Source organism: Netta rufina (assembly GCF_964035555.1).
Source record: "Netta rufina genome assembly, chromosome: 6".
Taxonomy (NCBI): domain Eukaryota; kingdom Metazoa; phylum Chordata; class Aves; order Anseriformes; family Anatidae; genus Netta; species Netta rufina.
The window spans coordinates 36,353,701-36,376,200 of NC_140129.1; the positions used below are offsets into that span (position 1 = coordinate 36,353,701).

General features: G+C 39.3%; 1 protein-coding gene across 11 annotated transcripts in view; it reads right to left on the reverse strand.

Annotated features, from left to right (window-relative positions):
- GTDC1 (glycosyltransferase like domain containing 1) overlaps nt 1-22,500 on the reverse strand; it is a 192,966-nt gene that overhangs the window by 52,400 nt on the left and 118,066 nt on the right. The window lies entirely within an intron of this gene.

Below are 22,500 nucleotides of genomic sequence, written 5' to 3' on the forward strand. Positions count from 1 at the left end.
GACTCATCTGCACACTGCTATATTCAGGCCACTGTACTAATTTTTGTAATATATAAACTGTAACGTTTTATGCAGATCCAGTTTCATTATTTGATTTAAAGTAGGAATGGATGAATGACAGTCCTGGCTCAGGAAACACTCAACTGAAGCTCCTCTACTCGAACATGACTCTTCTGAGCAAACATAAAGAGGACTACATGCACTGCCACCACGGGATCCACACTCTAAATGTCTGCACCTCAAGCTAATTTACCCAAATATTATTTACTTACATGCCTTTCAGTGTGATTATGGTTCTTCCAGATAAGTAGAGACATTTAAATTTCGCATTTCCTTGTAATTTCCAAATGTTTACACACTATAGCCTGTTTATTGAACTGTTTACTAAAGCGAACACTTGCTCTACTTTATCAACCTCCTCCACAGTTCTTCAGAGTTTTGCTCCATCCCAGGAAGAGCTCGTTTCTGGGCTGTGAACAAGCTGCTTCCACTGCTCTGTCAAAACAAATATCCTTAAATGCTGGAATCACCCACCCTACCCTGCACTGGAGCACCTTTACACACAAGCAGACCCTTTTCCTTTGAAATTACTACCAAAATACAAACACACACATACACTATACGAACTTTACCACAGTTGTACTTGACTAATTACTTCGAGGACTTTTATTTGAGACCCTTAAATCCCCTTTCCTAAATCAGAAAGCTGCGTAACTATTCCATGCAATGTGCACTCCTTGATTCAGGTTGCTGTCCTTTGGCATATTATTTCTGTGTTTATCTACACTAAGCTGCATTTTCAAGTCACTGACCAAATCACCTATGAGATCCACCTTTCTCTCACTGCTCACCATTACTCAGTGGAGCTGCTCTGTAGATGCAATCAGAAAGCTCAGTCATATTCAGTCATTTCACCCAAATTCACCACGTATGTTACAATAAAGACAAGATCCCAAATGAGCCTGAGTTGAATTAAAATTAGCCACCCTCAGACTCCAAAACTTTCATTACTTTTGAAAAAAAAAAAAAAAAAAAAAAAGGTCTTTTGCACTCAAAACAGGCTATTGTTCCTAATAACATTTAAGGTAGAATTTTATTAAATGTCTTTCATAAATTGAAACCTGCACGAAACCTATAACCCTTTTGGAAGAGGTAACGAGCACAAAGAGATGAATTCAGTGTGGCTGCCTGTATTCCCCTGTATCTGGCTACTCAGTATGTGGATGCTCTTAAAAGCAAAGTCAGCAATGGAGATGTCACCTCCACTTGGGAACCGAAGCTCATGGCATGGATCCCTCTAACCACCACCAAGCACAGACCAGGCTCGTGCTCTGAACTAAGTTTTGTAGGGCTGATACAAGTTAGGTGATGGCAGATGAAGCAGAAATAGGTTTAGGAATTTGCCCTAAACCACCAAGCTAAGTGCAGAGTACCGGTTTACCAAACCAAATTTAACTAACAGATTTTGAAAAATCATTGCTGTAAGAGGAATTACTCAAAGCATTAAAGGTCAGATTGCCTAGGTATGCTGTATCTCTGCCTGTGTTTAACCTCCCAGCCAATCATCCCCTCCGTGCACCATTCCTGTATCTGAACAGGTTTTTTCCTTAGTTTTCAGTCCTCATAAATCTGATCTGTCATGGCAGAGTTTCTAATAATATTAGATAAAACTTCACCGATTTCTCTCTGGAATACACTATTTAATATCCTTTATTTAAGACATGTGTGTGCAATCAATTCTGTTGTATTTACTTGTATTACACACACAGTATTTATCATCTTGACAATTTTTAAAAGTTTTAGAACACCATTTCACTTAACAGTTTAAAAAAAAATAAGATTTATTTGATGGTTAACTTTGGAACAAGTTATCTGCATTAACTTCCATTGTTTTGGCATAAAGTAGTTCTGTATATTTTACTAACAACAGTGGAGACATGATAAAGGATGTAGGCAGAGAGCCATAAACTGCTCTTGCTGCAAGCCACAGTGTTCGTGTACAAGCATTAATTTTTTGGACTTTGATTGGAAGACGTCTCTGCGTTCAGCCACTTGGATTTTACTAAATACAACAATGTATAAAATGTTGTACCTGAATATAACAATTTTAACTGCAGAAAGACCACTGTAAATCATATGTAGTATAAACTTGTCCACATGATTGGAATAATATAATGGATACCGTAGTCCCTAACCACTAGCTAATGTTCTTTATGACACTTAAATAAATGACCTGAAAATAAAATAGTAACAACATGAAGTCTCCTAAACCTGTTCATGTGCCTTTCCCAAAAGCATGCTAGAGAAAGACAATGTATAGTTAACACATTTTTTGTGTTTACATTTTCTCCAGAGCATTTTTGCTCCAGCTATTCTCCTTTTCCTCTTCCAAATTTACATTAATTCTTCTTTTCTGTTACCTTCCAGCCAGAATAATCTCTCCATCCAGTACCTGCCCGGATCTCATCAAGAGCGTGCATGATTTCTGCATCACCACCCAGCTGGGAATCTCAAAGTCTTCTATAATTTGGGGAAAAAAAAAGGTGCTCCAGTGGGTTTTTTTTGAAGCCAGTATCTGCTCCCACAGAGATGATCGCAGTTTCTGAAATCTCTGTCCAAATTTCAGAAAATGCAGAGAGGCAGAGCTGGTGTGGGAGGCTGCTGGGTGTGGAGCAGATGTAGGCTTCAGAAGAAAGTTAGCGAGGTACAGCAGCAGAGAGGTAGCATTTAGCTATCAGGAAAGATGCACCATTTTGCTCAACCCTAGTTACAACACATCCTAATCATGGAAGAAAAATGCCATACGGTTCTGTTTTCAATATGGGAGATGAATTTTACTTTCATTGTTAACCTTAGGTTGTGAAATCTCTTACATATGGAACTTTCCAAAAAAAATGCACCAAAGCATACAAATATTAACACTTTGAACAGACTCTGCAAGGTACTTTCCTTTACATTTAAGCAATGTGGAAAATGTTTTACTTTTATGAATTATTCATACATTGAAACCCCAACAGTTCAGAACAAACAGTGGAAGACTTAAATTTCTAATTTTAGTATTGTGACTTTTATTTATTCAGATTCCTCAGAATTTCTGATACATTCAACAGACAATTTTAAAACTTCACGAAGACTGTAAAAAGAGCAAGCCTTGAAAACTTTCACTTTTTGCATACTGGATATAGAAGTTTAGCTTAAAAGATGGCTCACATATGAACTTGCTGAAGTTCATAGATAATAAAAATTCCATATGCTAAAAGTCAGAGCTTCAATCTAAATATTTGCCATTTTGAACAGCAGATTTTTTTCAACTCTCCAATCCATAGGCACTAATTTTCTTTTCGTTTATCCCATGAAACCTTACTCTGAGGAAACCTGTCCTTTTACTCAGAGCAGACATGCATTCTCCTTAGCTCTTTTTTAGCACGTTGACATGTCACATTGCGTGTGTTTATTCGCAGCACTTTATCTGCCCTAATGAAAAATTACTTATAAGAATTGGTTTATTTTTATGGCACTGAGCTCCATTTTATTAAAAACAACAACAACAAGAATGGAAAGGCAATGAAGTCACCGAGAGATGAACAGAAACCACATTAGAAGCCTAACTGGAGTGCTGGTTTAGGTTGAATGGACAAGTTTAGGGTGTTGAATGCTGGTTTCAATATTTACTCTCAATAAGCAGGAACTGTTTGTAAGAATGGATATAAGCTAAAAAAAGGATTTTAATTCTCCAAAATTGGCAATTCTGTAACTTCATTCACATACGTAAGCGAAGTTAAAGATAGTTCTGGAAGTGCTGTGGAGGTTTTTCTTTTAATTAAATGGTGATTAAATGGTTTTAAAATAATAGAAGTAGACAAGTGGAGACAAGCACTTCTGCAATTCTTGTGGTCTTCCAGAACATAAGAAAAACTGCTCTCCAAAAGCCAAATGAAAGAGGGTTGCCTGCAATCCCAAATAGCCCCAATCAGATATGTTACAAACCTTCCCCAGGCCTTGGAGCTGCAAATCCATTTCAGAGCTGCCGTGCTTTCTTTGTCACTGCTGCACAGTCACAGCATAACTTACAATTTAACAAACTCACTGTCTGAGAATTTCCTTTGTCTTTCTTTAAACATGATAACAAATGTCTCTCTGGTAACCGTAATATTTTTAGTTGAATTTATGTGGCCTCAAACACCAGAGAGGTTCATGCAGAGCTTATAGGAGGCTGCTACCTGGAATCCATTTGGCTTGTAATTCTTGCGATGGACACTCACATTTTGTCAATCGCCAGTAAATCACTCAGTAAAACTCATTCATTGAGATCTACCTACTTCGGAGAAGACTGCAAAAATTTTTAGGAATTGGCCTTGAAGATCCTTCTCGGTCCCTTCCGAGTCAAGATATTCAATGCTTTTATGAAATGACAAAACTGGGACATCAGTCTTTAGGGACTTTTTTTTTTTTTTTTTTTTTTTTCCTCTCTCTCTTCTCTAGGTACTGTCACATTTTGCTCTGCAGTAAGGAAGAGTTGTTGAGTGTGGGGTCAGGTCTCCCAGAGCTGTGTTACAGTTTAAAGCTAAAAGCTTGAAAGGAGATTCCCAATTTTTAGGGAATTTTATATTAAGGTTTGCTGAAGTTGCCACATACTTTCTGGGATCTAATTTCACTTTCTGATCTTCAGCAATGCTTGTAATTCTTCATTCAGAAGAGGAAGGAGATTACTTGTCAGCAGTAATCTCTAACACAGATAATGCCATATAAATATTAGGGGCTTATAAGCATGGACAAGGATTAGGAGTAAAGAGAGAGAACAGAAAGAAAACGGAACAGAGCCAAGATTAAGCACTGGGAAGGGCAAGGCAAAAGAAAATACAAGGTCTGTGGCTGAGCTTGTCTTCCTGCAGCTGAACATGTATTTTCCTGGGTGGAATAAGTAGGGTTTATGTGGAGTGCCAGCAGCACCTCCCTGTTTGTGAGGTTCAAGGTACAGAAGTATGGAAATATCTGCGATGTGATCATTTCCCCGTCGTTATCTTCTCTCAACTGCCTTCTCCACGACACAAGAAATACCGAACAGACCCAGGGAACCACTTCCAGCCTCCTCCTCACAGCCCGTCCAGTTCCAGCAGGTTGCTCAGGGCTGCACCCAGTCAAGGTTTTGACTGTCATCAAGGTCAAAGATGAAGATTTCACGTTCAGACATTAACAACATGGGAGAGAGCTAAAGCTGCCAGCAGCAGCAGATCTTCTTTGAAGCCTATGCTTCCAAATGGTTTCTGAGCAAAATAGCTCACTACCTAGTACTCGTGTTTGACACTGCTGGGAATTTCCCCTTTTGCTTAGTATCTAAATTCAACATTCAACCATGTCTTAATTGCTTTAGGTCAGCAAAACCAAATCAGATGTTGATCACTCTGCACTTTGATGTTGGAAGAGGGACTCTGGACCCACTGAAGTCACAGGCAAAACTCTCTTTGAGTTCAAGACAGACAAATTTGGCCCTAAACTTCTGAATTCCCATCTTCAGTTCCCCGAAATCCTTTAAAACTAAACATGAGAACCTGTGCAGACCTGTGATTGCTAAGCACACCATTCTTGAAAAATGAAGTGGTGATAATTTAAAAACTCCTTAGGAAGATGGCAATGGACTACGATACACATTTTATAACACAGATTAAAAATAATATGCATTTTTTGCACAAGATACAAAAATGTTACTTGATTGTTTTGTTTGTTTGTTTGTTTTTAAGTAATTTCCTTTATAAGCAAGCATTATGACCGTGTAGATCTGTTACATCACCACTGCAACGTGACAGATATACTTTTGGAGCCCTGAGCCACCTCAGTAACAAAACTTTCGAAGTGACAGAAATTTAGCACTTCTGGACTTAAGTTCTGCTTCTGTAAAAGTTCAAAAGAAGGAATTACACTATGGAAAAAAAAGTTAAGCTTCTGAGAATTGCAAGGTTTTTAAGGTTCTTTAGGATCCTAAAGGATTGGTCATGTTTATTACTGCTTGCTTAAATAGGAAAAAGAAAACAGCTCAGCTCCTGAGCGCTTATTTAGAAAAATGCAAATTTCACATATAGCTCCAAACAATACACTATGTCTTCCTGCTAAACAGAACTCAAAATGGGTGTCTGAAAACTGATATCACACCTTAAATCATCTAGTCCTTTCTTTTTCTTTTTTTTTTTTTTTTAAATTTAAAATAATACCAGGATCCCGTAGCATATAATTTCCTGTTTTGTGGCAATCCTTCTAATCAGGACATATAGAATGGATGTCCCCTTTAACCAGGCTGTTTTGCAACATACGCAATGCAGAAGGGAGTGCTATCATAACACTTCAATAGTTAAGTGACTTTATGAGAAAAATACTTCCAAATGTTTCCTAAAACCTTCCAAACCGCACCAAAGAACATTATCGTAATATTATGTTTCCCTATGGCCTCCAATATTTAAGCTTGCTATTCTCGAAATGATACTTGGATGAAAAATATGAGTTTATGTAATGTATAAATTGTTCCTAAAAGAAAAGTTGCCTTTAAAATTACTCTGTATAGATGTCAGATATTTTGCATTTTCAATAGCCATTCCGTATTAATTGAACAAATGGTATTCCGGCGCTTTGGGCTGCACAAGGATAGTCTGTATCTTAAAACCGAGCAGTCACTTTGTGATCTTATTCATAGCAAATACTGAAAACAATAACTGTCCTAACTGATTACATATCAAGTTACGCTTAATAGATATCCATATTTCTTGCACAGTATACATAATCCATATAAACTGTATACCATATATCAATAACATATTCCAGTGAATCCAGCATCAAAGAGTTCGTTTATAGTAGGTTTTCATTTGACTCAGGGTTGTAATGTTCTGTGCAAGCATAAGCTAACCATTTCAGTGATTTTGCCAGCAAGCTGCTTTTTGGCAGATTATTGGCAGTACATATTGGCAACAAACTAGTGCAACTAAGCCCTTCTTATAACTTACAGGTAAATAATGATTTTAATAAATTTATGTAAAATGTTCCACTTGCTCACATCTGGTTTTGATAGTTCACTCAACTGTGCAAATGCAAACTTCTGTGCGTTTCTCAGGAAAACACATATTTCACCTTAATTATTTAACATTTTCTCGGATACCCTAAGAAATAAATAGGCAATGAAACCTACTTTCACTGGAAGGCTTAACTGAAGTAAACTTTATCTTAGAAGCTAACAAAATTAATTAAAAATAATTTTATGCACGCAAAAACCTAAAACATTTTGTTATGAATACATTCACTCACATCATAAGAAAAACACAGGGCTATTGTACAGCTATCTCAGCCACGGGGCATTAAAATCATAAGGTCCAGTCACTTGCCTGCGGTCCATGCGGTAAAACAAAGCCTCCATTTGAAAATGTGTTACCGTACTAGGTATATTTGCACTTTTTTTGCACTAGAACTAAAGCTTAAATGCATATGCATTTGTGTCTCAGCTAGGCAGTGTAGTTTGCAGGAAGCCCTGTGTTTTAATCCCTATTTTTTATATTATCCCTATAGTGTCTCATTGTTCAAATACCAAAAGCCTCTCTCCATCTCTAGACCAAGAACGGCAGCAGCTTGCTGCTTTACAAAGGTTCTCCGTCTTGTGAAAATAAAGTTTTTGTCAGAAAGCTCTACAGATGTTGTTACTACCAGTAGCAGTGTCATTAAAGGAAGAAATACAAGCCTTGGACTCTTTCTCTGGTGTAAGTCAGGATGCTGCTGATGTCGAGTTAAGACAGGTGAGGTTCTGCCCTTGCCAACCCAGGGAGCAGAAAGCCCTGCTATCATCAGGGCCTCCGCAAGGAGTCCGTTCTGCCAAATTCCTGGAAAATGCATATGGCCCATCACTGAGCTACCTGTGGCATTGAAGGCTGCAAAACAAGGGGAACATGCAGCTTTGGGTAGAAAAAGGAGAAAATTCTATCAGCACAAATGGCACTGTTACATTTATAGGGTGTGAGCTGGCAGTGATGGGCACAGTGACATTACCTGAGTGAGGACAACGGGAACGACAGTGCCTATCCTGTAAGGAGGCAACAGCTTGTGAACAACAGCTTGAGCTAACACTGCCCTGCAGCAGGATGTGGCCATCCTAGAGGTTACTGCATTAAATATGAACAAACAAACCAACCAAAAGCAACAACAAACAAAACGATGGAGATGTAAACAGCTCAACCCCAACTGTTCAACCCAGTGCTTGGCTTCCACATCTCTGAAAATTGTTCGCATGGAGACAGGTGAAAGGATCATGGAGAGGAGTTCTCTCACAATGCCAGTTTGAGGTTTCTACTGCAATAGGTCTATAGTGACAGAAAGGCCAGCAAACGAGAGTGTAAAGGCAAATTGCAAAATCAAAAGAGCATTTAATTAAGCCAAAGAGAATTTTCTTCAGTTCTCTGCTCCTCCAATGTCCAAGCCATCACCTCGGATGCTGGTTCCTCTACTCCATGCTTTGCCTGCTGATAACCAACGCCACCCATGCTCCACACGCCCTTCCACCCCGAGTGCCTGGCAGCTCCACATCCAGTCCGTGGGACATGTCACTGTAATTAAGGGGAGCAACGTACTTCGGAAGGCTTTACATAGCAAACGTACACATCTGTTCTGCTTGTGGATACGTTTCAAAGTTTTATTTAGTAATTATTTTAAATAGGGCCTGATGATTAAGCATTAGATTTTATTTGCGCCCGATGCAGCTTAGAATTTGCTCGCCGTTTTTTAACATTTATTCATTTATGGGAGTCAGCAGTTTAGGATTTTGTAAGGCTTGGCAACATGGTTAAAGCCCGGTGAATTCTTGCTGAGATCTATTGGACGAGCTGGTAAAACTCTCTGTTGCTATAGTGGACTTGCTTTTAATTTGATCTGTTTCAAGGATTCGGTATCCTTCCAGCACATTATAAACCTAAGGGCATATATTTGTATTGTTTAAAGGCAGGAAATTCTGTGAACTGAAATGAGAACATATCCCTTTTGCCTTTATGGACTTTTGTTACTTTCTCTTCCTTTTGGGGCTTTGGAAACAAAACCAGTGAAAGCTGAAATTTTGAACAATAGCAAATTACTTTCAAGAAAAAAAAAAAAAGTAAAATACTAAGTATACTTTTATAGCTTTAATCATACACTTTGTATATATGTAAATCGGATGTAGTCAGGCATCAGAAAATACTATTTGGAGCAGGCCCTTAGACTGCAATAGGCTCATACTGTTTTTGTCATAAAATACCATGGACTTTGCTGTTTTACTTTATTATTATTCCTTTACTACCTTGTATTAACTTGTACCCCACTGACTTCATGACAGAGCAGATTTGTTTCATGGGAACCACAGAAGTAGGGCAATCACTTTTTTACTGTGAGCAGAAAAAAAACTAATAATCTCTGTAACTCTTCCACTTTGCGTCCTTGTCCAAAGAGTCCCGTGCCCTCCTGCAGCTGATGCAGGAGGTAGGTCTGGAAGCACAGCACGCCAGGACTATTTACACCGTGCGGACATCTGAAACCAGAACTGCTGAGATGAACGGAGAGTCATGTTCCACTGAAATTACGAGTTGGACAGAGGCGGCCTCTCAGACAATTACAGCAGCAAACTTTGTCCCAGTGGTTCTGTACTAATTAGCAGCGGGACTGGAGGCAGAGCAGCTGCATTAGCACAGATACCTGATCTCTGCAGGATGTATTATTCCCAGTGGGGCACTGCACGAAAACGTCCGCACTGCTTTTAGTACTCCGACTAGCTTGGTTAGAGTAGAGTAAGCATCCTTATTACACACAATAAATTGTACTGTACTGTATTTTAAGAACACAGATGAATTTTCTAGCACTGAACAAGCTACCACACATCAGCTGAGCCAGGGTTACAGCTCTCAGGAATATTCCTACCTGGTGGCAGCCTTTGGAGACCCAGCCAAAGCTGCAGCAAGCTTCCTGCAGGAAGGCTCACGTGCGACATCCTCAACTGCAGCAATTTCAGCAAGAGCCTGAACACTTACCCAGCACTTACCCAGCGGTGTTCCTTGCATACAGCGTGCAACGAGCTGACTGTTTCTATCTAATAAGCTTAATAGCTAAATATAAATTACAGTGGGATATAAGGCTTGAGAGAGACATTCGACACCCAAGATATTGCTTGGCCGCTGGATCTCTCCTAGCTAGTGTTTCTTCAGACTCGCTAATCCCTCTTCCTGGACAGCAGCAATTATGACATTGGTGAACTGCAGGACTTCGGTTTATTTGCTTTCATTTGGCACAGAGCTTCGTGCCCATCTCATCTACGCTTGGAGGTTACAACAACTGAAGCCGGGATCACCATGAGACACCATCAATCACCACAATAAACACAACTCAGCTGTTTCTTTGCACTTAAAGCCTATGGCAGAGAAAAATCTTAATAAGAGATTTAAAAGAACATGAAGAAGCAGCTTCACTTGAAACAAGTGCTTGCAATAATGACTCCTAAAGAAATGCTACTAACAACCCTGGGGAATAAATAGCTGAAAGGTATTCATGTTCATCTGTGGATTATATGCCCTGTAGATCTCTACATAATAGCAAAGGGGATCTCTACCTACCTGTTGTAACACTTCTACAGTCCTTTGCAGAAATGGCCAGTGATCCCCACCCCAGACACCCAGGGTACAGCCTTCCTGCTGGAAAACGGGGTTCTGAAGCCTAGCACCTGTCATAAACTCACTTATCCCAACTATTATTTATTCTTAGGGTCACTTAACCATACTGTGTCTCAGTGCAGACTAATTTAACATTTTTGCCTAAGTGGTCAAAGAACCAGAAATATTAGATTTTGAACTGCAGCAGCATACAAATGTTTACATCCCATATCTAGCATACACATGCATGGCTCACGGTAAGCTACTCCGTACAGGTTCTTGGATCTTCTGCAAATGCAATTAAAGATTCTCAGGACAAAAATTACAGCTAAACTCATGAACTACACAAAACATGTCTGACACTCCATTTAGTAAAAGTCATGCTAAATTAGAAGGCCCAGCTAAAAAAGCAGATGCTCCGCTCGCTAAGTTGTAGTTGCAGACAGAATTTTTTCTGCTAACATCAAAAGAACAAGGTGTTCATATAAATGGCATTTTATTTTGATCCTATTATTCTATATGAGCTAGAGGAGAGATCAAAGGAAAAAGTACCCAGGTTTCACTATTAACACTTAACATAGCTCCAGTCAGAAAATCCTTTCCAGATTGCTAGCGCAATTTAAAGCACAGCACATTTTTGTTGTTCTGTTGGGTAATATACCTGAAGGCACTGTTTTGATTCCCTGACCACCTTTTTCATTGTGGAAAATTGTTTCTGATATATGTATTTTCAATTATTTTCCTTTTTTTTTTTTTTTTTTTTTTTTTTTTTTTTTTTTTTATGATAGCAATCCCCAGGCTCCCCAGGCCTGGGGACTACAAGGTTTTGGGTCCTACCCTCTGTCACAGGGAGGCAGGCTGCCCCAAAGTACCGACACCGCATTAGCGAGGGCGTACGATGGCCAGGAAATTCAATCCCGTCAACGTCAAATGCTGAAGTCTGGTGCAGCCCCTGCCAATGGCAGTTCCACTGGAAGCAGAGCATACCAGCTTCAACTGAGTATGTAAACAAACCTAATGGCCCTTTAAAAAATGTAAAAGTTCCTCCTGATAGCTGGCAAGAATAAATGTGCTTTAATATTTTGTATTGCTTGTGATGACATTATCCAGGAGTAGTGCTATTCGTTAATAGTTGTTTCCTCTATTAGAGCCCAATGACGCTGCATAAAGGACAAATAATTATATTTTGTATTTCTTACGAAGCCGGAGTACACTACCAAATTTTAACATTCATGCTTTCTTTGAATGTAAGTTTCTCATTGATGATTCAGTAACTTATGGTTAAAGTTTAGGAATATCACTTCCAGTGAATTCTCTTGGCTAATAAGCAGGTACAGCTTTTTGGACTACCTTTGGAAAAATCAGCAATCTAGCATTCGTAAAAAAAAAAAAGGAGGGCATATGTCCTTCTTCCCTGCCTCTCCTCCCCCTTCCTAGTCGCTATTAAAACATTCATGTTACAAAGTCGTTCCAAAGTTTATTGTAAATGCCAAAAAGTGGGCACCGATCCCACACGAGCTGGCTCGGTTATGGCCCACCATCTTGAACATATTCATTTTATCCAACTCAGTGCCAGGAGCTCTCTCTCTCTTTTTTTTTTTTTTTTGACTCTTTTCCCTAATAACAGTAGATTGTGCATACACGAGGAGATAGCAAGCCGTGATTCTGGGAACTCGCACAGCGAACGCTAAACACATGCAGGTGAGTGGTGGCCTAGACTGAACATTACAATTACGGGTTAAACGAGACAAAATGTTTCATGCACAGTCAGAATATGTTCATATTACACATAGCAGCCAGCTGGCTATAAATCCAAGAAGTAAGCTGGAAATCTTTAGAGTTTAAATGGATGAATACAGATATAAGTGGAAGAACAGCGGTTTGTCGCCATATGAATGGCTTTTGACTGCAAAGAGTGGATCGCTTTTACAATGGTTTTCCAAAAGAGTAACCGTGTTGAGAAGAAATTAAGAGTAAGTGTGATGACTGGAATGTTCCACATATTTATGTTTTCTGTTCTGTTCTGAGACACTGAAGCCCTAGTCTGTGGCTCTGAACAATTATACTACGGTTTTAAACACAGGTGCTCTTAGTGAACTTTATACAATAAAGTTATTTAATAATACCTCTGAAGCTTATGAGCCATAAACAGGATTACTCCATTAATTTATTTCAGATTAAAATTAGCAAGAGCTGAGCTGAAAGAAGCTATGAACCATTTTTCTTGCCCTATTCCCACCTCTAAGTGATGTATGCTGCAGTCTTCTCTTCTCTAGATCTATGGATCACTGAACCCACGGCCAGCACTCCAATCTGTGCACAAACCCACCAGACCACCTCAATGATGCTAAACCAGCACCTTCCTACCAACCCCAAAGGATGCAAGAAGCATTTCTGAGGTGTTTGTTCTTCTACAGACACAAAATATATCCTTTGACTTTTTCACAAATGGGAGAACCTGAATGACTTTCTCGCACTTTTCAGGCTTTTACCAAGATAAATGTTTGTTGTTTCTCCATCCAAAGTAGATGTAACTCCTTCTTGAACCCAACAGCAGAGTTCATTTATGTTATATATATATATATATGTAACATAAAGACATTAAAAATATATTTCTTGGTGTTTAAAAGTAGCTATAAGCTCATGGTTTTGGTGTACTCACAGTTGATAGAACCAGATGGAAACTGTAGGAAGACTGATAACAAGTTTGCTCCCCAAAACTTTTCTCCTGTGTCTCTGAACTGACTGAATGGGAACCGAGAGGGAAAGAACAAAGATTTGCTGTTCTTTACAGTCACGCAACGAAAGTGTAGGTTAAATACAGGAAGTATTTGCAGATTTCAGATATTTTGGAGACCTTTGTTGCTTTTTCCTTGCATTGAGATCTAATCTCAGCCCCAGCAAAGAGCTGGGCTTTCATGTTCTGCAGTCCTCCACTAATTAAAAACCCAACCCACTTTGACACATGCCAAAGCAGACTCAAGATGCAGATTTTAACTTTGTTTTTTTGTAGGCATCCATGCTAATGTATTAAGAAAAAAACGTTTCACCAAGAAAAGAGGCTTAAAATGATACTGTTGAATAAATTAATTTAAATATATTCCAGTTTGTGTGTTCACAACAAAACATGCCTGCAGACCAGAAAGATACAGCTATAACTAAGAAGTTTGGACAGACAACATTTCTGTCCCCTTGTGTTCGACATCAAATATGTCGCAATCATGATCTTTAAGCCCCACGTATAAAATACAGAGAGAACTTCTTTTTTAAAAAGAATCTGATACCAAGTATACTTCCAACTCACTGAAGTTATCATCAATAACCACTGGAATATTTTTAGAAGGTCTTTCAGACAGAAGGGTCATGTTCTCCCTACAATTTTGAACAAGTAAGAAAATGTGTTTGCTTGTTGAGCTTCAATCAAACTTCAATTTTGGATTATTTGTCTGAAGTCAGAATTCTTAAAATAAGCACATTTTTTATAGAACCAATTTCATGGAAAAAAACACCATCCCCAGTTGGAGGATAATCAGCTATACAACTGGCTCTGATTTGGAGGTAAGGTACACGGTCATACACAAAAGGACTGTATGATTAATCTAAGAGGTGCTACACCAGCACCCATATTAATAAACATAAACACCACTAACATTTTATTTGTGTTATGCTGCTGTACTACCCGTGGTTCCCAGAAACTTTATTTTATTTTATTTTAACTTCTATCAACATTTCACCTTTGTACATCCTGGTGTCTCTATTACCCAGGTATCTTCCCCTTCCTCTCCAAATCACACGTTTCCTTGCTTAAGGAAGCCACTGCATCCTGGATATATTAGATATTCATATTTTACTGTGCTTCTCCTATGCATATAGAAGGCATATTGCATCAGTCGTGTAAAGTGCTGAGTGCTTTCTTAACACACTGGCTAAAAAGGGTTTGAGCACGCTCAGCATGTTGCAGAAGGGTTTATAGCATGATGGGCAACCCAAATACCAAATTTGCCAATATCAGCAATATTTGGCAATGCAAAAATTCCTGAATATGAACAGGAAAATACTTGGCTGCCAGATATTCAGAAGTATTACATGCAAAAACTGCATTAGGGAAATTTCCAGCTCTTACAAGAGCATTCAGGTAATTTTTGATGGATCATCTGTACTTTTAAGTGCTTTCTGGAAGCACTTTTCTGCTGTCTGTTTATTGTTCTTTGTGAAGAAAATAGGAGAAGAAACTCCTACGTGGTGAGCAAGCATCAACAAGTGCTCTGCTCCCCCCACTGCCAGACAGGGAGCGACATAAATGGTTCCCTGGCTGATGTCACTCTGATATCACTTACCTGCAATGGATCAGGTCCCTGTGCACCAGCACCACACAGACCATTAACATGACCCACTTTACCAGGACTGTGTGGTTGGCATCACTGCACAGGATCACACAAGGCAGTAGGAACCACCATGGCTGGGCTCTGCAGCAAGTGACAGTCCCCACAATTCAACTCCTTTTTTTTCAGCTCATCAGCACCATTCTTCATGCAAACTTTTGTGTTGTTGTTTTTTTTTTTTTTTTTTTTTTTTTTTTTTTCCCCCTATATGCCTCTCCTTAAAATATTCCTTCACTTAACTTGTTCAGTGCCCAGCAATGGCTGATTAAAAAGATAAATCCAGCAATGTTAGACATCAAAGGTAAAATTGGTAATTATTTTGCACTGAAAGTCTGAAAACAACTTCAATCAGCACATACAGAAAGGTCTGCCTTTGTCTAGAAACATATTTCCTTAACAATTTTTGATCAATTTCCTTCAGTGAGAATGACCAACTTACAATTTTCAGTGTCTACAAGGACCTTATTTCATGAATTTGTATAAATGGCAGAAAAGTATATATAAGTGTTTAAAAAGCAGCCAGGAGTACATGCAACAGCCTTTGTGGAAATAGCGCAGTTAGATTTAAAATACCAAACACTCAAATTACTTCTGACATTTGGTCTGAGTTGCTTCAGAATTTGCACCTATGACCAATAAAAGAAAAAAAAAATGCTGGTTCTGAAGGAGACTGATTATTTCCTTTGCAATATGTTACCACAGAGCAGTTATTCTCTTTTTCTACCAGATCTGACAGCCATTCAAATGCACTGGTTTTGCTGCACACTAAACCAGAAATATGATCTCTGCTTGGAAACTCCTCTCAAAAACATTTTCTTCTGTCAATTCTCAGTAACTGCATACAATAACAAGCGTGACTATTGAACTTTTAAAGTATCAATGTTCAGTCATCTTCCTGAGTTTACATATTGCAGCTGTAGGGTTCAAATCAGGAATCAGATTCTGAAAGACTCTGATCTCTCCCCATAGTTCAGATGCTTATCATAACCTTTTGTGATATTTAATTGGCACTGCTTTCTCCTCCTTCATTTCCAAATGGATGATTCACAGGCTCGGTCTTCCAGGAACCAACCACTTCAGCTATTCTCTGCACTTCCTTCAACTCTTCCTTAACCACAGCCAGCCCTCTGCTTGACCCCACCTTTAATACATGTAGGACTGGAGAGCCTCAACTAACACACACATTATGCCTTCTGAGAAAAGAATGACTAAGTGACACCCAAACCCCAGAATTACGACAGCAAGCTTTCCAAACCTTCCTGCAGCCACTGCCTCGCTAGGCGGTTACAGCGAAGAAGAGTCCCTGCTGAAGATGGAACTGCCAGATTTCTTCACTTTGTTTCAATAATCACATAGATCGCTTTCTATTACTCTACCCTGATTTAGGCACAGCATATTAATCACAGATTAATGCAAAACTCGACAGGTATAGACTAGATCAGCAACCCAGCAGTTCACTCAAGGAGAGAAACAGCTCACCAGCCGGACGTCCTTCTCCACCTACCACACTCTGACTTCTTCCCCCACCTCTTCTGTGATGCCTGCACATCTCGTGTCACCTCCCAGCTTCAACATACACACACATGAAGTCTCGGTGGTGCTGAGGTCAGCTCGTACCACTTGCACTAACTAAGGTCATACTTTCAACTACCTTCTTAAAAAAGCAACTTCTGGAATCACTGGACCCACATTTCTATGAATTACTTTGAATACAATGCTGATATAAATATAAATCTATAAATAAATAAATAAATAAAATATAAAAATACATTAATAGATATATAATTACATACAGGCCGCCCAGGGAAGTGGTGGAGTCCCCATCCCTGGAGGTTATTTAAGAGATGTGAGGATGTGGCACTGAGGTACGTGGTTTGGTGATGGGACTCAGTAAGTCAGGCTGGTGGTTGGACTTGAAGCTCTTGAAGGTCTTTTCCAATCTAAATAATTCTATGATCAGGAAATACTTTTTTACGATGCAGGTAACTGAGCACTGGTTGGGCTGAAATACTGCGGAGTCTCCATCCCTGGAGATATTCAAGAGCTGTCTGGGCACGGCCCTGGATAACCGGCTCATGGAGACCCTGCCTGAGCAGAGATGTTGGACAAGATGACTTCCAGAGGTCTCTTCCAGCCTCACTGGGAGGAGACACTGTCAAAAGCCAGGCTAAAGTCAAACTAAGCGACACCCACTGCTCTCCCCTCATTCACAAATTTTCACAACCCTCATTCACAAATTTTCACAACCCTCATTCAGGTTGGTCAGACGTGATTACCCTTGCAAATTTGCTCCCCTTCAGGTGCCCCAAGGAACATGTAACAACAGGGCTCACACCGTGATGTTCCAGGGACCAAAGGGAGGCCGACCAACACGTTGCTCTCAAGGTTGAACTGGTTATCAGCCAGTTCTCTCAGGACTTTTAGAAGCATCTCTTTAGGTGCCATGGCTCTGCATGGGTCAAGTTCTCTCAAATAATCCCTTACCTGACCTTTATCGATTGCTGTAGTTTTCTTCCTTGAACATTTTCACTAAGCACAACAGCTTGGAAGACCTTGCTGGTGATAACTACGACAAAAAGTCATTGACTACCTCAGTCTTACCTGCTTCAACTGCCACTAAACCGTCCACCCCAGCTAGCAGGGGGTCCGTGGGCCCACATTTTCAGATAGCAGTAGAAATTATTTTTGCTGTCTTTATTTCCCAGAAAGACTGCCTTGACATGTTCAATTTTTCCCTGATCATGCAACCAGATGAAAAGCAGTATTTAATTTTGTTACACACACATCAGATGGTCAAATGAAATGAGCATTAACAACCAAGGTTTGTGGGGAAAAACAATATAGATTTTGTTTTAGAAGCAGAAAGAGGAGGCTGAAGAAAATGCCCACCTTTCAGAAGGCACTGAGCATCTGGACAGTGATAAATTCTACCATCACTCCAGAAGAAATATAGAAAAGAGCTTCACATGATCTCAGATGCTGACTGAGGGTCACATCAGGACACAGAAGGAAGCAACAGATGACTGAGATGGCTATTTCAAAAAGGTCTGCAGTTCTCCAATGCTAAATTTATACTCAGATGCTTAGAGTGAAATGTGTAACGACTTCCTCAGTTAAAATCATCAGGGAAAAAAAAAGCAATGAACAAATGGAAATCTGGAGTCTGAGAGTCAACATGAATACAGAATTTTCTGAATCAGCACACAAATGAACAGGGCTGAAGTACAACACAGGGAAAAAGCAGATGATACTGAAAACAGAGAAGAACACCTGTAAATTTCCACATTCTTAATGCAGCACCTGCCCTCAAACCACCTGTGACATAGGAGCCTGCCAGAATATACACAGGTAAGGGATTCCTAGACAATACAAGCTTCAAATAATGCCTTCCATCAAACAATTACCTCAATCACCCTACCCCCTGAGGTGACACGCTTGTCATACACATCATTCATTGCTTCCAGATAAGACCACTGCATTACAAATCATTTTGGTGTAAAAACATCCCCTGCTGAAACCTGCAGTGCAAGCAGTATGCAAGCAGCCGGCCCTCCTAGCATTAAATGCCGTGGTCACACCGCTCCCGTGCTCCTGCTCATCCCATCAACACAATGCTGTCTGCAGCTTCTGGTACCTTACTCTCGGTGGACTGGTCTCATCTACGGGAAATTACTATCCTCAGCATAGCTTTCCTTCAGAAGAAGTAGAACTGTTTATTTCAGAAGCTCAGACTTTATCTGTGCACATCTACACATACACACATGGAGACTTCCTGAGCAGGAAATTCCTACAGTAACGACAACTTCCAACCTTAACATTTTCAGATCCTAATGCAAAACTATTTAAACTATTTACCGTTTTCTTATGAAACACTTTTTAAAAATATAAGTTACCTTTTTTCCTACATGCTAAAGTCATTAGAAAAAAACAAACACAGCAAAAAAATAAAAAACAAAAAAACAACACAGCTACTTCAGTGGCCTTGAACAGATTTTCATGGAGATGTGGTGAAATGCCACAATGATAAAATTAAATCAGCAACAAGAAAAAGACCCAGTCTCTTTTCTGAAGTTGTTCAAGAGCAGAAAACAACACGGCTGTGATTCCTAAGCTTTTAGCTCCCCTCTGTCACAAATGGCAGAAGTAACTCCTGGGTGTGCATCACTTTGAAGTGGCACCATTAAGCACCTCTGGCCTCCTGGCTATGCCAGACGCATGCATCCCCCTAGTTGCAGCTCTGTAATTTCCACTGAATGCTGCTTGCAGCAGCCCCTTGACTCCACCGTTCAAAGCAGTTGGTTATTTTGCCCTGTTGCCAAGAACTGTGGTACCTGATCTGCTCTGTGGCTTCTTCCTTTCACTGTAGCACAACCAACAGCAACAATAAAAAAATATTTTGTTTTACAGAGCAACTCACCAAAAAAATCCCGTCTTCTCTAAAAATGTGTCTCCTAGGTGTAGTGTTTACAAGGAGTAACAGAATATGCTATTTTTAAAATCTGGGGAATGCAGCCCTTCCTCACTCAAAATAGTTCCCAAATTATTTGCCATTAGTTATCCATTACAATTCAGAACTTGTGTCTTAACTTGGAAATTCAGACTTTAGTACATTTACTCTGAGTTTTATAGTACACTAAACTGTTTAATTGCTTTTTACAGGAAGTGATACAGAATTATTTGTAGATTCAGTAATGGAACCAGTGAGCCAACGATCTTCCATTTCTGAAGTTCCCCGGCTCCCGTGAAATAATAAAAATACATCAAGACAGCAGAGGAAAAGCAAGTGGACAGTTCTCTGCAGCGCCTCCATAATAAACAATATAACCGCGATACTTCACCAGAATGTTCAAAAAGTAAATTGAATGGCAGCGTGATTGCAGTGGTTCCAGTTATGTTAATTAGGCTGAATTCATGGTTCATTGATGCTGCAATTATGCTGCAAAGAAATGCTGCAAGCATGCTATCTCATCCTCCTGCAGCCTGCTGAGTGTGCTGCCATTATTCTTCTTGTGGCAAAAAAGACTTTCTACGGAGATACGGAGTAGGAGTCACATTTATACTCACACCACACCGTTTACGAAGGCTCACTTAGACAACTGCATTCGGATACTTTCTTCTCTCCCAGATTTAATAGGAAAAATAGCTCTCCAAATCCACTGGCCATTTTTTAAGCTGGTTTTACTCTGCCAATTTGCATACTAACCATAGAAATTATAAGCCTTATTAGCCCCATTTCAAACACGGAGGGAGGAAAAGTGGTGAAGAGAGTTGCCCAAAGTTACATACCTCATCAGGGGGAAGAGAACCTCAACGTCTCCTCCCTTCTTTTACTGACATGTCCTCATTGACCACTGTGGGCTGGATGTAATAAAGGAAAACTGCTATGAAAGTTGGTTTAAACAAGGGAAACGTTTATTTCCAGTGTTTCCCTTTACTCGGGGCTCCAGCCAAAGCTGGTGGGAAGGATGTCTTCAGTAACAACTATGTGAGGTTCTGCCAGGGTGTCAGAAATTTGATTTCTCAAATCTTCAGAAAATTCAAATTACATCCAACTAAATCAAGCAAATGATGACTTTACGATATGAGGAAGCAATCAAACCAACAATATTTTGTCAGACCTCCAGCATTATTCTCGATATATCTCTTTAGTCTCCAACAACTTTTTGGTAATAGAAGTTTTTGTTGCCTGTTCCCTGGCAGTAATAGGTGATGAAGGCATTCACAATATCAAAGGGATGAATAAATAAGTCACATCAGGTCTAAGGAAGAATCCTTAAAATTGTATCCACCAGTCCCCTATATTTACATGCACATCCCAGAACGGCCTCAGTGAGGCATTCTGTGAAATAAAGGAGGACAAATGGGCATTATATTCTCAAATTACTGAAAGAAGATACAAAATGAGCTAAATATGTTGGCCTGCAATGGAAGGGAAATACTTTAACATGGCACCAACTCATTCTCTAAATGGCTAAGGTGTGCTTGCCATACAACACAAGTTTTCAAAGCTTTTCAGTTTTTTACTGGGTTGAAGAAGAAGGTACAGAGGAAGATAAGTTTTCAAGCAAGAAGTTGGTCTGTTTTTTTAAGAATTGTTTGACATCAAAAAGCAGCTTCTTCATAAAATGCATTTTCTAATGTTTTATTTTCAGAGAAACGTGACGTGGAATCAGGAATCCAAACAGGAGCTGGCCCACTGCATAACCTCTGAAGACCTAAGAGGCCTTCGAGCCTAAGTTCCAGGTTCCCCACTGACTTAGAAGTGTCATTAAAATCCAATGGTGCTTAAACGCCTAAAGTTTTAAAAATATAGGCAATTCTTTTTTTTAAAAAAATTGATACCAGCCACTTCAAAGCTGTCTCTCCGAACTCCAGGATGATTGAGTTTCCGTAACACAATTATGGCTGTAATGGAGCTGGATTGAAAGCTAGGTTCAGCTTTCAAACAATTCCCCTCCCCAAAATAGTTGCAGATGATGCGTGTTTAGCTTTCTGATCCTCAGGTGACACAAGTATGAACAATATTAGCAAGATGTGCTTTAGGAAGGGAAGGCAATACTCTAACTAGAAACAAGGATCTTTTCCACAGACGAATGGACATCTATAACAATTTAATCTAACAAGACATCAAGCTTACATGCCCATTTAAAAAACGATAATGGCACTTGTCTGCCAGGTTTGTTCCTCGATGCTTCATTCATTGACTAACCTTTTTTTTTTTTTCCCCCTGCTTTATTCACTAATATTATCTCAGGTCTTTTCCAGATTAAATCTACCAGCAGTTTTCAGCCATGCCACAACTTCAATTAATACCCAGTTAGAGTCTTAACACGAGGAATTCATTCATTGACCGAGCTTTGGATCTGGCTTTTATAATGAGTTTTGTAATGCTCTTAAGATGAGTAACCTAAAACAGTTTGACACTGTAACCTGTCTCTGTTATATAAATAGAAGTCTAAAAGCACATCAGGAATAATAGAAATATTTAACAGACACTAAATAATGTCAATTTGACAAATAATTTGTACTTTATGTAAGAGCACATAAACCCCCCTGTTTTCAGATACGTAATTAGCCTGATGGTTCTGGCTCGTAATCTACGCTGCCTACTTCAACAGGAGCTTAAATACAACACAGAAAATGATGTCAAGTCAGCTGGACAAGAATATAGGCGTTCCTAAAGTTTTATTACTCTCACTCAAAAAGCATTACCATGGATAGAAGGAAAACTAAATATTAAGTACACCATTAACGAAAAAAAATATTTCAAATCAATGAAGCATGACAAGACCCAAGTATACTGTTTCTCAATTCCTTTTTTCTAATGTACACTGAGAAGACAATAAGGTAATAAATGGCCAAGGTTCAAATATGGGACATAAAGAACTAGGTGAAATTAGAAACAGCGTAAGTCTTAGAGACATCTCAAAACTCGGATGAAAATTAGCAGAGCTTACAGTTCGAGTCCATTACTGACTTCA